Below are 14436 nucleotides of genomic sequence, written 5' to 3' on the forward strand. Positions count from 1 at the left end.
GAGACACAAACAAGCTGTTCACATGAAAACGGAAGTAATCGAGAAAATAATTTATTCCCATGTTGAAACCTGCTTTTCTTTTTGATGTTTGATTTTGAAGTTTCCAATAATGATTAATGGGAATTTTCATACGGCGATGAAAATATTACCTATTCAACAGCGGTTTTACCATTTTGCAGTCCAAGAATGTAATGTGTTTATTATTGCACGCCAACATGAAAGGCATTCAATTTATTGTCTGAAATCTATGTTCCAACAACATGGATGAGGCCCCGAAGAGCAGCTCTGAAACGAGTTTGTTTTAATAAGGCACTTATGTTACGTGCCATTGCAGACAAATGGTGTACATTAGGCTTGTGCTTCTTACGTTATAAGGCAAATATCTACCATGAATGATATGCATATCATACTTTTTAGGTTTTTACATATTTCAATGTCTGTTCTTTTGTTTGAAATCGAAACCGAAACAGTCCCACAATCATTTTCTGTAAGGTTTTTTTTAACTTTCCACACTTCAAATGAAAAAAAAAGAACTTTGGGCCCGATTCACAAAGGTAAACTTAAACGTTTGGACTAGGTTTAGATCAAACGTCTATGGGGGTGATTCCAACCTTGACGGGCGGCGGAGGCCGTCCGCCAAAGTTCCCCCAACAGAATACCGCTACGCGGTCAGAAGACCGCCGCGGTTATTCTGTGTTTCCCGCTGGGCTGGCGGGCGACCGCCAGAAGGCCGCCCGCCAGCCCAGCAGGAAACCCCTTCCCACGAGGAAGCCGGCTCCGAATGGAGCCGGCGGAGTGGGAAGGGTGCGACGGGTGCAGTTGCACCCGTCGCGATTTTCAGTGTCTGCAAGGCAGACACTGAAAATCTTAGCGGGGCCCTCTTACGGGGGCCCCTGCAGTGCCCATGCCATTGGCATGGGCACTGCAGGGGCCCCCAGGGGCCCCACGACACCCCTCACCGCCATCCTGTTCCTGGCGGTCAAAACCACCAGGAACAGGATGGCGGTGAGGGGGTCGGAATCCCCATGGCGGCGCAGCAAGCCATGGAGGATTCCTCAGAGCAGCGGAAAACCGGCAGGACACCGCCGGTTTTCCCTTTCTGACCGCGGCCATACCGCCGCGGTCAGAATGCCCTTGGGAGCACCGCCAGCCTGTTGGCGGTGCTCCCGCGGTCGTTGACCCTGGCGGTCAATGACCGCCAGGGTCAGAATGACCCCCTAAGTGTATCTTTGTGAATCGGGCCCCATATCTCTTAAATTATGAGTTGGTTACTCTATTACAATTGGGAAAAAATAAATATTGAGTCTCAACACGTAAAAACCAATTCAACCATTATTCCACGTTTTGCAGCACTTGGTTGTTATTTATTTCCTGCTGTTATATACAGAATGACCTGTAAAATTGTAAAAACCCGATTAAATTAAGCGTATCGTCTTTCTAGGAACTTTGTGACATTTAGCAGTTGAGATGTTGCTAGAAAATATGTTTTTCATTTACATTTTGAATATTTCATGGGAAGATATAGGTCTGATGTCCAGAGGAATGGAGTTACATATTTTAAGGATGCTACCAAGGAATGATAACTTTAGTAACTAAATGCCTGATTTAGACTTTAGCGGACAGGTTGCTCTCTTAAAACAATGGCTGTTCACTGAGATCGAAAGCAGGCCCTTAGGCTTCTTCATAATTGACATTGCTAGAAGAAGAGTGCTAATGTATCTCATTTACCTTAGATCCTCCTTATAACCTTAACTTCTGATCCATGTAATTTGGGGTACGTTTTTGAAAGTGGATTATTGGCAAGGGCAGGTAGGTGCCTACACTTAGCAGTAGGCCACAAACCCCCACTCGATCCAGTTAAGGTCTCACTGAATTTATCCTTGCTCAACCCTTGATAGCTTGGCCCACAAGCAGTTAGGCTTTACTTAGAAGACAGGTGTGTGTAGCATTTAATATCAACAAAAGAGTAAATAAGTAAAACAAAGAACACAATAAAATTTCAACACCAATTTATAAAAAATATGGAAATCTTTTTATTTATAAAATGATATAAAAATGACAAAAATCCTATGTAAGGAACCAGAGTTATGAATTTTTGCCTAAAAACCAAAAGCGCGAACCGGGGACATCTGGTCGCACTTGACCAGGGCAAAGTCAAAAGTTGAGGCCAACTGCAATGGAGCCCTGCTCGGATACCGTGAGCGGGAGGCTTTGGTCAAAGTTTTGCCTTCACTCTTAGAAACTTTTCTGGTGCTTTTCTTCCTCAAGGACATAGGGTCGACTTCAGCAAGCCGATTTCGATCTAACATTGTCAGATTGCTTCTCCACAAACCCCTTGTCAGAATCCGGAAGTACAGAGATTTCAGCGGGATGAATCTGAAATTCAGGACGGGACGCAGTTGAAGGTAGCCGGCTTGACTCTCGATGTCAGGTCAGTCCACTTCAGGAGCTTTTTTTCAAAGTTGCTCCAAACTTCTCCAAGCTTCTGGATCTTCTTTCAGAAGTCTTTTTTGCATCCTTGAAGTGTCCACAACTTGATCCAAGGTCCCAGAAGCTCTGAGTTGTCCTTTGGAAGTTGGGGCTACGGGTCCCCCAATTTACCTGGTCAGAATCCTCAAATGGCAACCGGACACTTGTCAGCTGGGCTCTTCTTGCAGGATTTGATGCAGGGGACTCTGGTCAGCTCCTTTGTTCCTGTAGCTTAGAAGGAGTCCACTCCTGGAGCTACAGAAGCAAGGTATGGTCTTTTTCTCGGTGAAGCTCAATGTGTGCATCTGGTGCAGTATCCAGGTGCAGGTCAGGGGTCCAGTAGGGCAGTCCTTCTTCTCTAGTCTCTTCTTCCAGCAGGGATCTGAATAATGGGGCAGCTGTGCCGTATTTATCCTTGCTTCTAGGGTGGGAAGCAGGGGGGTGCTCCTGGCCAATGGGGTGCAGGCCAACACCCTCTGAGGTAACCATTTCCTGTGAAGTGTGGCAAAAATCAATCGCAGAATACAGCATTCTCTAAAAATCCAAGATGGCAAAAATGAATCCTTGAAGGTTAGGTCTGGCTGAGTCCAGCCACTGGTGTGGCATCCCCCCTTAACACATCCCTTCCAGACCCTCTTCTAATCTAATCAATGGGGCTCCCATCTGTTTGGGGAAGTAGGAAATTAGGGAGGTCCAGTTTCTGTCCCAAGCGGTTTTCCCTCCTTTGAAGACCAGTTTGGCTACTGTACCCCATCCTGCTTAGCCATCGGCTGAAGCAGTTCTCCGTCCCCCAGATGCTTCCTTTATCTCAGCCCAGGCCACTGCATACCTCATTAAGATAGCCTAGCTCCGGCTGCCAGAGGCTGACCAATGAGGAAAGGGCACTACAGGGCTGAATTTGGTAACTTTCATAAAGAGTTCTAAAACACTTTCCATGTGCTAGTTATATCAAAAGCAACATTGACAAATTGAAGGATCTTTTACAACTTCAAATTTGGTACCAAACTTGCTATATTTAGCTCATAGCTATTGGAAATACAACTTTAATATTTTAAAATATAATTTTCTATGGTTAGACTATGGACCCTATTGCCTACAATTGGGAAAAATAATGTGGCTGCTTTTCTCCCACTAGGGCTTATGAAACATTTTCCCTGCTTATATTCATACTTCACCCAACCCTGGGGGCACCTAGGGGTGACTAATATTAAAAAATAACATAGTATGAGACATTGGAAGTACCTTGAATTCCATAGTCAAATTTAGGGGTAATTTTAACTTAAAAGAAGCCAGCAAGGCAGGCCTGCCTTTATAAAGACACACGGGACCACAGTAGTGCACCTCAGGCCCTATTTAACCTGGGTTCTCTGCCATATACTGGAAACTTATAGGTAGGTTGTCAGAGCCAATTATAATTAGGCCTAATTTGCATATACCATTTTACACAGAGTACTGACCCTGGGACTGGTTAGCAGTGCCCAGGGCACAGCCAGAGTCAGTAACCACCAGTATCAGTCAAAAGGATGACTTTCTCACACTACCTTCACAAACTGCCTTGTGGGTTATGCAAGCTGATTTTACTTAAGCTCTGTGCTTCATAAAGAAACTACTTAGGAGTGATTGGAATGGGTGATATGTGATCTCATTTGTGGATGCTGTGACCAGACTGGTGCCCATGACCAAGACTGCTTCATTGGGGCAAGGTGTAATCTGTGAATCCTTATCAGTAAGGAGCACCACAACCTTTAATTCTGTACAGCATAATTGAGTGCATAGTTGTACAAGATCACAGGTTGCTCCCACACATTGCAATGCAACTAAATGCATTTGGGTTGCTATTTGATAACATTCAAACACATTACATACACCTGATTAGAACTCTGAAAACGTTGAGAAAATATGGTCTGAGAAGTGTTACACCTCACCATGGATAACTGAAGTGACTCACTTATTCTATATTTGAACACGCCTGGCAGGGCACAAAATTGTTAAACTGCGGAGGACAGAAGCTGATGTTTTGGAAATGAACTGTGGTTAAATGATCCACCATACAACAAAATAATCTGATTCTAATTAGGTAAATTGTATTTTTGCAAGTAATACCAGGTTCACTCTTTGTAGGTGAGTGCAAGCATCACATCCTCCATCTCATAAAAATGACTGTGCTGCATGTGCCACAACAGGAAATACTAGTTACAATCATGTAACAAATTTGTTAAAAGAAAAAAACTCACAATTAAGATGATATAAAAATAAGCAAACTAGTTCAAGGAGAAAGTTATTGTAAAGCATTCAAAGAGGAATAATGGGAACTCAAAAATCAATATTAGTTTATGGGTTGTGGTAGAATGGGAGGGAATTCGCCCCATCTCCACACCCTGACAGAAGCAGCCTCGCAATGGCATATAGGTGAGTATAGATTGGTAAATCACAAAAGTCAAATGTTTTAGAGGACAGGCCACCCAGGCGGGAGTAAAGCGAAAGAGATGACGCATGTCAGCAACAAAATCAGTGCTAGCTGGGGAAACAGAAGGGGCTCCCCCCACTACCCACAACAATTAAGCCCTTATGGGTGCCTCCTGTGGGCACTGTGGCACCAACTTAAAAAATATAATAAGAGAATGTCCTGCTTTGACCACTGTGATACCTGGGGAGCCAGCAGGGACTGTGGAGGCCCGGGGGCTCCCCGGCTACCCCAAACAAAGACACAGGTTGTGGGTTCTGTGGATGGGTACCGGGGCATCTAGTTGAAAAGAATTATAAAAAATAGTTGGCTCCAGTCATGGTGGTGGTTGGGGAACTGGCAGGCGCATTGGGAACACCCCGCACAGACCCTAATTATAAAAATACTTTGAAAAAAAAGCCATGGACACAGTGTATAGTTCCTTCACAGCACAAGTTAAAGTTACTTGCGATAACTATAACTAATTAATGTCAGTGGTTTGGTTTGTTTAAAACTGACTTTTTCACCTGACTATAACATCATTTTAATCTTCAGCTTTTTCTGTAATATTTCTAAGATTTTGTCAATACTAGAAGGTAAAGTACCTTACAATTTCTAACTATAGCACCACTTTAACTTTTTAACTTATTAGTGAATTAGTGAATTTCTGTGCTTTTTAATGTAAAATAAGACATCAATTGTTCCATGTGGCATGGGTTGGGCACAGGGCTTGGCCCAACAATATTTGAAAAAAGCTTGATGGTGCCCTGCTCCTTCAAGGGGAACAACCAGGATAAATAAAAACATTTTTTTTTTAATTGATTAATGTTAAACAAACTGCTACTCTTCTCACTCAAGATTGAGTTTTTGAGGGACAGGCATGCAATCCCCATTCCAAACTATTATGTGGCCTTGGGAACCATATTCACTGGGGCCATTCCCTTTTTTGAATTGCAAGTGGGGCTTGTGGCCCTCCTCCCTGAGGAAAGGAAGGGCCCCAGGTGCCCACGGGAGGGGGTACGCACCATTCGAGAGACTGAGTACAGAGACTGAGTACATGCATTTTCAGTGTTAAAACCATTATCAATACCTTCAAATGTGTTTTGCATTATTTTTTCCAGTCTCTCTAATTGTTTCTGAAGCTTCTCTTTCAGAAGAAGCTTCACCAGGTTTTGTACCTCTATATATTAGAGTATTTATAAATCTGTTATTTTCATAGGATGTGGCCAAAGGAGGAAATCAGTTAACTCAATTGCTTCACTAATCTTGGACAGGTGTTCCTTTACAGCATTTAGGCTGAAATGTGACAGTCATCTTTGGCATAATTTGCCAAATCTATTCTTAGTTACAATCAGGAAGTATACATGTTATATTGAGGGGGTTATTACAACTTTGGAGGAGCTGTTAATCCGTCCCAAAAGTGACGGTAAAGTGACAGATATACCACCAGCCGTATTACAAGTTCCATAATATATAATGGACTCGTAATACGGCTGGTGGTATATCCGTCACTTTACCGTCACTTTTGGGACGGATTAACACCTCCTCCAAAGTTTTCATAACCCCCTGAGTGTCTAGTTTATTTGTCAATGGACTAGTAGCCTTAAAAGGAAATATGTTCATACATACATCAGTATCTAGCCATAGGGATACTCCATCTAAGCGGAACACAGTCAAACTATGGGGGTGATTCTAACCCTGGCGGTCGGTGTTAAAGCGGCGGCCAACCCGCCAACAGGCTGGTGGTAAAAAATATGAAATTCTGACCCTGGCGGGAACCGCCAACACAGACAGCCACTTTAACACTCCGCCCGCCACGGCGGTACAAACAAACAGCGCGGCGGTCACCGCCAACAGCCAGGCGGGAGACAATGTACCGCCCACCCTATCACAACTCACCAATCCGCCACCTTTTCCGGGGCGGGAGCACTCCAGGAGGAAGGAGGACAGCATGGAACCCGAATTAAACATCCTACCTGCTCTCGTCTACCTTCTCATCTACCACGAGTACGAAGTCCGGCGCAGACGACAACGGTGAGTACTGCACCTACGACACATGGGAGGGGGGAGGACGAAAGGTTACGGGCACACACATATGCGACCCCCCCCAACTATGTACACACCAATGCAGAGCAACAAGTCACAGTGACACCACCCAAACACCCCAGAAAAATGCTAGGACATAATCAAATTTGGAATAAATATTTATGTACCAAAAAGGTCCTGAAAAATATCGCACAACCATGAAAGATATTCACAAGAAAACAAATGACATACACATCAGTGTATAACTGAAGTAACAAGTCCTGCACATCCTACGAATTCATCATGTCCGTGGGCCAAAGTTTTGAGAAACAAGGGCAAAGCCCACACAGGAGACCTGAGTCCTTTGGAGAGAACACTGCAGGGGCATCAGATGTAAAAACTACAGGCACCTCAGGGGGAAGGGAAGGGGGGGGGGCACCACAGCCACATGAGTCCACGACGCCAGATCCACGAGGAGCCACCATGCCCACTGTACCGTCCTGGGGAGTGCAAAGCCACAGTCTCTCAATGTCTCTACAGTGGGTGGGCTGCCCACTGTACCATCCTGGGGAGTGCAAAGCCACAGTCTCTCAATGTCTCTACAGTGGGTGGGCTGCCCACTGGACCATCCTGGGGAGTGCAAAGCCACAGTCTCTCAATGTCTCTACAGTGGGTGGGCTGCCCACTGGACAATCCTGGGGAGTGCAAAGCCACAGTCCATCAGGTGGATGACAGTCTCCACTGGTCAAGGAGGAGGCATGGTGGGCACAGTGAACCATAAACAGTGATTGAGACGGCGGTGCCCAGCGGAGCGGTGCTTGAGATGAAGGGCCCAGCGGAGCGGTGCTTGAGAAGAAGGGCCCAGCGGAGCGGTGCTTGAGACGGCGGTGCCCAGCGGAGCGGTGCTTGAGAGGAAGGGCCCAGCGGAGCGGTCCTTGAGACGGCGGTGCCCAGCGGAGCGGTGCTTGAGAAGAAGGGCCCAGCGGAGCGGTGCTTGAGACGGCGGTGCCCAGCGGAGCGGTGCTTGAGATGAAGGGCCCAGCGGAGCGGTGCTTGAGAAGAAGGGCCCAGCGGAGCGGTGCTTGAGAGGAAGGGCCCAGCGGAGCGGTGCTTGAGAAGAAGGGCCCAGCGGAGCGGTGCTTGAGACGGCGGTGCCCAGCGGAGCGGTGCTTGAGAAGAAGGGCCCAGCGGAGCGGTGCTTGAGACGGCGGTGCCCAGCGGAGCGGTGCTTGAGAGGAAGGGCCCAGCGGAGCGGTCCTTGAGACGGCGGTGCCCAGCGGAGCGGTGCTTGAGATGAAGGGCCCACGGGGAGCGGTGCTTGAGAAGAAGGGCCCAGCGGAGCGGTGCTTGAGAGGAAGGGCCCAGCGGAGCGGTCCTTGAGACGGCGGTGCCCAGCGGAGCGGTGCTTGAGAAGAAGGGCCCACGGGGAGCGGTGCTTGAGATGAAGGGCCCAGCGGAGCAGTGCTTGAGAGGAAGGGCCCAGCGGAGCGGTCCTTGAGACGGCGGTGCCCAGCGGAGCGGTGCTTGAGAAGAAGGGCCCTGCGGAGCGGTGCTTGAGATGAAGAGCCCAGCGGAGCGGTGCTTGAGAAGAAGGGCCCAGCGGAGCGGTGATTGAGAGGAAGGGCCCAGCGGAGCGGTGCTTGAGAAGAAGGGCCCAGCGGAGCGGTGCTTGAGAAGAAGGGCCCAGCGGAGCGGTGCTTGAGACGGCGGTGCCCAGCGGAGCGGTGCTTGAGAGGAAGGGCCCAGCGGAGCGGTGCTTGAGAAGAAGGGCCCAGCGGAGCGGTGCTTGAGAAGAAGGGCCCAGCGGAGCGGTGCTTGAGAAGAAGGGCCCAGCGGAGCGGTGCTTGAGACGGCGGTGCCCAGCGGAGCGGTGCTTGAGATGAAGGGCCCAGCGGAGCGGTGCTTGAGAATAAGGGCCCAGCGGAGCGGTGCTTGAGAGGAAGGGCCCAGCGGAGCGGTGCTTGAGAAGAAGGGCCCAGAGGAGCGGTGCTTGAGAAGATGGGCCCAGCGGAGCGGTGCTTGAGAAGAAGGGCCCAGCGGAGCGGTCCTTGAGACGGCGGTGCCCAGCGGAGCGGTGCTTGAGAGGAAGGGCCCAGCGGAGCGGTCCTTGAGTAGAAGGGCCCAGTGGAGCGGTGCTTGAGACGGCGGTGCCCAGCGGAGCAGTGCTTGAGAGGAAGGGCCCAGCGGAGCGGTGCTTGAGATGAAGGGCCCAGCGGAGCGGTGCTTGAGAAGAAGGGCCCAGCGGAGCGGAGCGGTGCTTGAGACGGCGGTGCCCAGCGGAGCAGTGCTTGAGAGGAAGGGCCCAGCGGAGCGGTCCTTGAGACGGCAGTGCCCAGCGGAGCGGTGCTTGAGAAGAAGGGCCCAGCGGAGCGGTGCTTGAGAAGAAGGGCCCTGTTCAGCGGTGCTCTTCTCCACGGCGGGCCCTGTTCAGCGGTGCTCTTCTCCACGGCGGGCCCTGTTCAGCGGTGCTCTTCTTCACCGCGGGCCCTGTTCAGCGGTGCTCTTCTCCACGGCGGGCCCTGCTCAGCGGTGCTCTTCTCCACGGCGAGCCCTGTTCAGCGGTGCTCTTCTTCACCGCGGGCCCTGTTCAGCGGTGCTCTTCTCCACGGCGGGCCCTGTTCAGCGGTGCTCTTCTCCACGGCGGGCCCTGTTCAGCGGTGCTCTTCTTCACCGCGGGCCCTGTTCAGCGGTGCTCTTCTCCACGGCGGGCCCTGTTCAGCGGTGCTCTTCTCCACGGCGGGCCCTGTTCAGCGGTGCTCTTCTCCACGGCGGGCCCTGTTCAGCGGTGCTCTTCTCCATGGCGGGCCCTGTTCAGCGGTGCTCTTCTTCACCGCGGGCCCTGTTCAGCGGTGCTCTTCTCCACGGCGGGCCCTGTTCAGCGGTGCTCTTCTCCACGGCGGGCCCTGTTCAGCGGTGCTCTTCTTCACCGCGGGCCCTGTTCAGCGGTGCTCTTCTCCACGGCGGGCCCTGCTCAGCGGTGCTCTTCTCCACGGCGGGCCCTGTTCAGCGGTGCTCTTCTTCACCGCGGGCCCTGTTCAGCGGTGCTCTTCTCCACGGCGGGCCCTGTTCAGAGGTGCTCTTCTCCACGGCGGGCCCTGTTCAGCGGTGCTCTTCTTCACCGCGGGCCCTGTTCAGCGGTGCTCTTCTTCACCGCGGGCCCTGTTCAGCGGTGCTCTTCTCCACGGCGGGCCCTGTTCAGCGGTGCTCTTCTCCACGGCGGGCCCTGTTCAGCGGTGCTCTTCTCCACGGCGGGCCCTGTTCAGCGGTGCTCTTCTTCACCGCGGGCCCTGTTCAGCGGGGCTCTTCTCCACGGCGGGCCCTGTTCAGCGGTGCTCTTCTCCACGGCGGGCCCTGTTCAGCGGTGCTCTTCTCCACGGCGGGCCCTGTTCAGCGGTGCTCTTCTTCACCGCGGGCCCTGTTCAGCGGTGCTCTTCTCCACGGCGGGCCCTGTTCAGCGGTGCTCTTCTTCACCGCGGGCCCTGTTCAGCGGTGCTCTTCTCCACGGCGGGCCCTGTTCAGCGGTGCTCTTCTTCACCGCGGGCCCTGTTCAGCGGTGCTCTTCTCCACCGCGGGCCCTGTTCAGCGGTGCTCTTCTCCACGGCGGGCCCTGTTCAGCGGTGCTCTTCTCCACGGCGGGCCCTGTTCAGCGGTGCTCTTCTTCACCGCGGGCCCTGTTCAGCGGTGCTCTTCTTCACCGCGGGCCCTGTTCAGCGGTGCTCTTCTCCATGGCGGGCCCTGTTCAGCGGTGCTCTTCTTCACCGCGGGCCCTGTTCAGCGGTGCTCTTCTCCACGGCGGGCCCTGTTCAGCGGTGCTCTTCTCCACGGCAGGCCCTGTTCAGCGGTGCTCTTCTCCACGTCGGGCCCTGTTCAGCGGTGCTCTTCTTCACCGCGGGCCCTGTTCAGCGGTGCTCTTCTCCACGGCAGGCCCTGTTCAGCGGTGCTCTTCTCCACGGCGGGCCCGGTTCAGCGGTGCTCATCCAGCAGGTCAAGGGAGCCAGACCTGGCCTGGACTCCGTGCTCAGTCGCCCTCGGACCGTGACGTTTCTGGACCCTTCGGGGACGGACTCCTGGCCTCCTTAGTGTCCTCCTTCCCAGCTGGGATGTGGCATGCGGGGTCCACCTTCTCCGCGCTCCTGCTGCCCTTCCGCTCCTTTGATGGGGCTCTCGGGCCCTTGCCTCCCCTAGATGGTGTGGGTGGTGAAGTGGCCGCACATTGCTCCTTGGGGGCAGCCCTGTCGGTCCTCGCACGGCGGCCCTTGTTTTTGCGGGTCCTCTTGCCGGGGGGGGGGCTGGACGTGTCCTTGCTGCTGATCGATGTGTCACTGCTGGCAAAGGGTGGGCTCCAGAACCCATGCACAACATTGACACCCGAAGCTGGGCTGGTGGTGGCTGCGGTGCTCTTGGGACTCTTTGAAGATGGATGGGGGAGCTCATCGGGGGGAAAGAGGTCAAGGTTAGCCATGAAAAGTTTCTTAGGGCCAAGGTAAAGGGTAGGAGAAGTGGAGATGGAAGTGGAGGTAGAGGAGGTGGTTGTAGGAGAGTCAGGTGTGCTGTCATTGGGTGAAAGTGCTGGTGCTGTAGGCTGTCGTGAGGTGGATGGCTGTTGGGTGGGTGGCTGCCTGCGTTTGTGTGTCTTGGAAGAGGGGGTGACAGACACAGTGGGAGAGGACACAGGGGACGTGTAAATGGCAGTGGGGGTGGTGACTGCACGAGTGTGGACTGTACTGGAGGGTGAGGTGGTGATGGAAGCACTGGCTGATGTTGGGGTGCATGCAGGTGTGAGTGTAGACGTCACAGGGAGGGAGGAGGGAGACGAGGAGGAGGGGGACACAGGGGTGGCAGTGGCTGTTGGCATGTCTGCATCTGGGTGTTGCTTGGGTGAGTGTTTGTGGGATCTGTGGTGCTTGTGTTTGGATGAGCTGCTCTTGGGTGTTGAGGTGTGTGCAGGCTGGTCTGATGGTGTGGATGGGATAGGCTGAGGGACAGGAGACAGAGAAAGGCTGGAGGCAGTAAGAAGAGGGAGGCTGGAAACAGGGACAATGGCTGCCGTCAGTGCTGAGGCCAGAGCAGTGAACGCTCGTTGATGGGCAGCCTGACCCGAATGAATGCCCTTCAGGTACGCATTGCTCTGTTGCACCTCCCTTTGCACACCCTGGATGGCATTCAAAAGGGTCGTCTGCCCAACAATGAGCGTCCTTACCAGGTCAATGAGCTCCGCACTGAGGGCAGCAGGGGCAACAGGGGCAGGGGCTTAGGTGCCTGGGGCGAAGGAGACACGCGCCTTCCTGGGCGAACGGGCACGGAGCGAAGACTGAGGGGCTGCTGGGAGGGCGGGGCTGGTGCGCTGGGTGGCGGCTGTACCTGTAGAGGCGGGGGCACGGATGTTGCCGCCACTCCTAGGGAGCTCCCATCCGAGGACGTGTCGCTTTCGCTGCTCTCACCAGCGGTCCCCGTCGTGGTGCTCCCCTCGCCCTCCGGATCACTGGTGCCCTCGGTGTCTGTTCCTGGGCCCACCGGGGCCTTGTGTCCTGCAGCTCCCTCGTGCTCCGATGCCAAATCTCCTCCGCCTGATGATGCTAATGCACACATGCACAAGAAGATGAAGAGAAAGGGTGGGGGGAGAAAAAAGAAGACCAGGTTGAGTGCACGCAATGTCAACACCGTTGGCGGAGAGGACAGACACAGGTGCCTAATGCACTAAGCCGCGCATTCGGGGTACACTACTCAGTACTACTGACTAAGACAACAGGCCAAGAGACGTCAAACGTGCACATGGGAGATGCTGGACCTTCAATGGCTGTACTTGTCACCCTACCGAGGTGGGGGCCGGGGGCACAGGGCCATGCCTAAGGGAGAGGACTACACTACAGAAAGCGCCCTGGCCTAATGTCACCCACAGCCCTCCTCCCCCACCCATACGCCTCCACTGCGCAGAAAGATAGGAGAATGTGCTGATACTCACCCCCTTGTGTCTGCTGTGATGTCTTAAAGCGCCCATCCAATTCAGGGTAGGCCACCGCCAGGATCCGGGACATCAGGGGGGTCATGGTGCGACTGGCACCCCTCCTAGGTTGGGAGGCCATCCCCAGCAGTGTTTCTGCGGTCTTCCTTGTTCCGCGGCGGATGTCCTCCCACCTCTTGCGGCAGTGGGTGCCCCGTCTGTTGTGGACCCCCAAGTTCCGGACTTCCTTGGCGATGGCACGCCAAATCTCGATCTTCTGATGGGCGCTGACCTATTTGACATGTACAGGGTGGAAAGGAGGAAATCATCAATGACCTGCATGTTAGATGTGATTGGCCCCCCCCTCCAACTTTGCCATATGGCACATGCTCTCCTCTGTCGGGCGTTGCACTCCTCATTCGCCCCCCACCCCACCAACTTACATCCACCCCAATCCACACAGGCATAGCCCATTCCATGTGCACCCGGTGTACTCACTTGTTGGTCTGGAGGACCGTAGAGTAGCGCATACTGGGGGAGGACCCCATCCACGAGCTTCTCCAACTCTTCAGACGTGATGGCAGGGGCCCTTTCCCCAGTCGCAGCAGCCATTGTATCTTCCAGACCGAGGTCACAGCAGCACTTGCAGTATAGGTCCTCTCCTGTGGATGATCAGGTCTCGAGTGATTAAGCAGATAGAAAATGGCGGTCACGCCCGCGGCGGTGCGTACCGCGGCGGTGCGTACCGCGACCGCCGGCGCACTTCGTCATTGGCTCCTGAAACCCATAGGCTTCAATGTTAACCAATGCGGCTTTGCGCCGCGGTCTTCGACCGCCTACCGCCACGGTGTGCCCCGCCAGCGCATTGACCTCACATCCCATTGTCCCACTTCACAGGTCAGGCAGCCGCCATTTCAAGGGCCTACATGGCTTAATTTTGACTGCGAAACACAGGCCTAGGCCTTGCATTGCCACACATACACGCCTTGCAACCCATTGCCATTCTTTAACTGTGCAAGCTGTCTGTACGTACCTGTGGTTTGGCTGACTCAGTGCTCCATGTTGTCCTTCCTAGGCACCGTCCGCTGGGACTTGGGATGAGAAGGAGGAATCCTCGCGTGTACCGACCGCTGGTGGACCTGTCGACAATGGAAGAACGCAATATAATACTTCGATACAGACTTGACCGTGCCACTATCCATGAACTGTGTGCCCAGCTGGAGCCAGACCTGATGTCCCCCATCCGCCAACCCACAGGGATTCCCCCTCTGGTGCAGGTTTTGTCAGTCCTCCATTTTTTGGCAAGTGGGTCATTCCAGACCACAGTGGCCATGTCATCTGGAATGTCTCAGCCTATGTTTTCTAAGATTTTGAGCAGAGTGTTGTCTGCCCTGATGAAACTCATGCGGAGCTACCTCCTTTTCCCAGAGGAGGGTGACTTGCCTACAGTGAAGGGTGATTTCTATGCCCTTGGACATATCCCCAACATCATTGGTGCCATTGATGGGACCCATGTGGCTTTGGTACCCCCAAAAGACGATGAGCAGGTGTACCGAAA

The sequence above is a fragment of the Pleurodeles waltl genome, chromosome 8 (genome assembly GCF_031143425.1).
Source record: "Pleurodeles waltl isolate 20211129_DDA chromosome 8, aPleWal1.hap1.20221129, whole genome shotgun sequence".
Taxonomy (NCBI): domain Eukaryota; kingdom Metazoa; phylum Chordata; class Amphibia; order Caudata; family Salamandridae; genus Pleurodeles; species Pleurodeles waltl.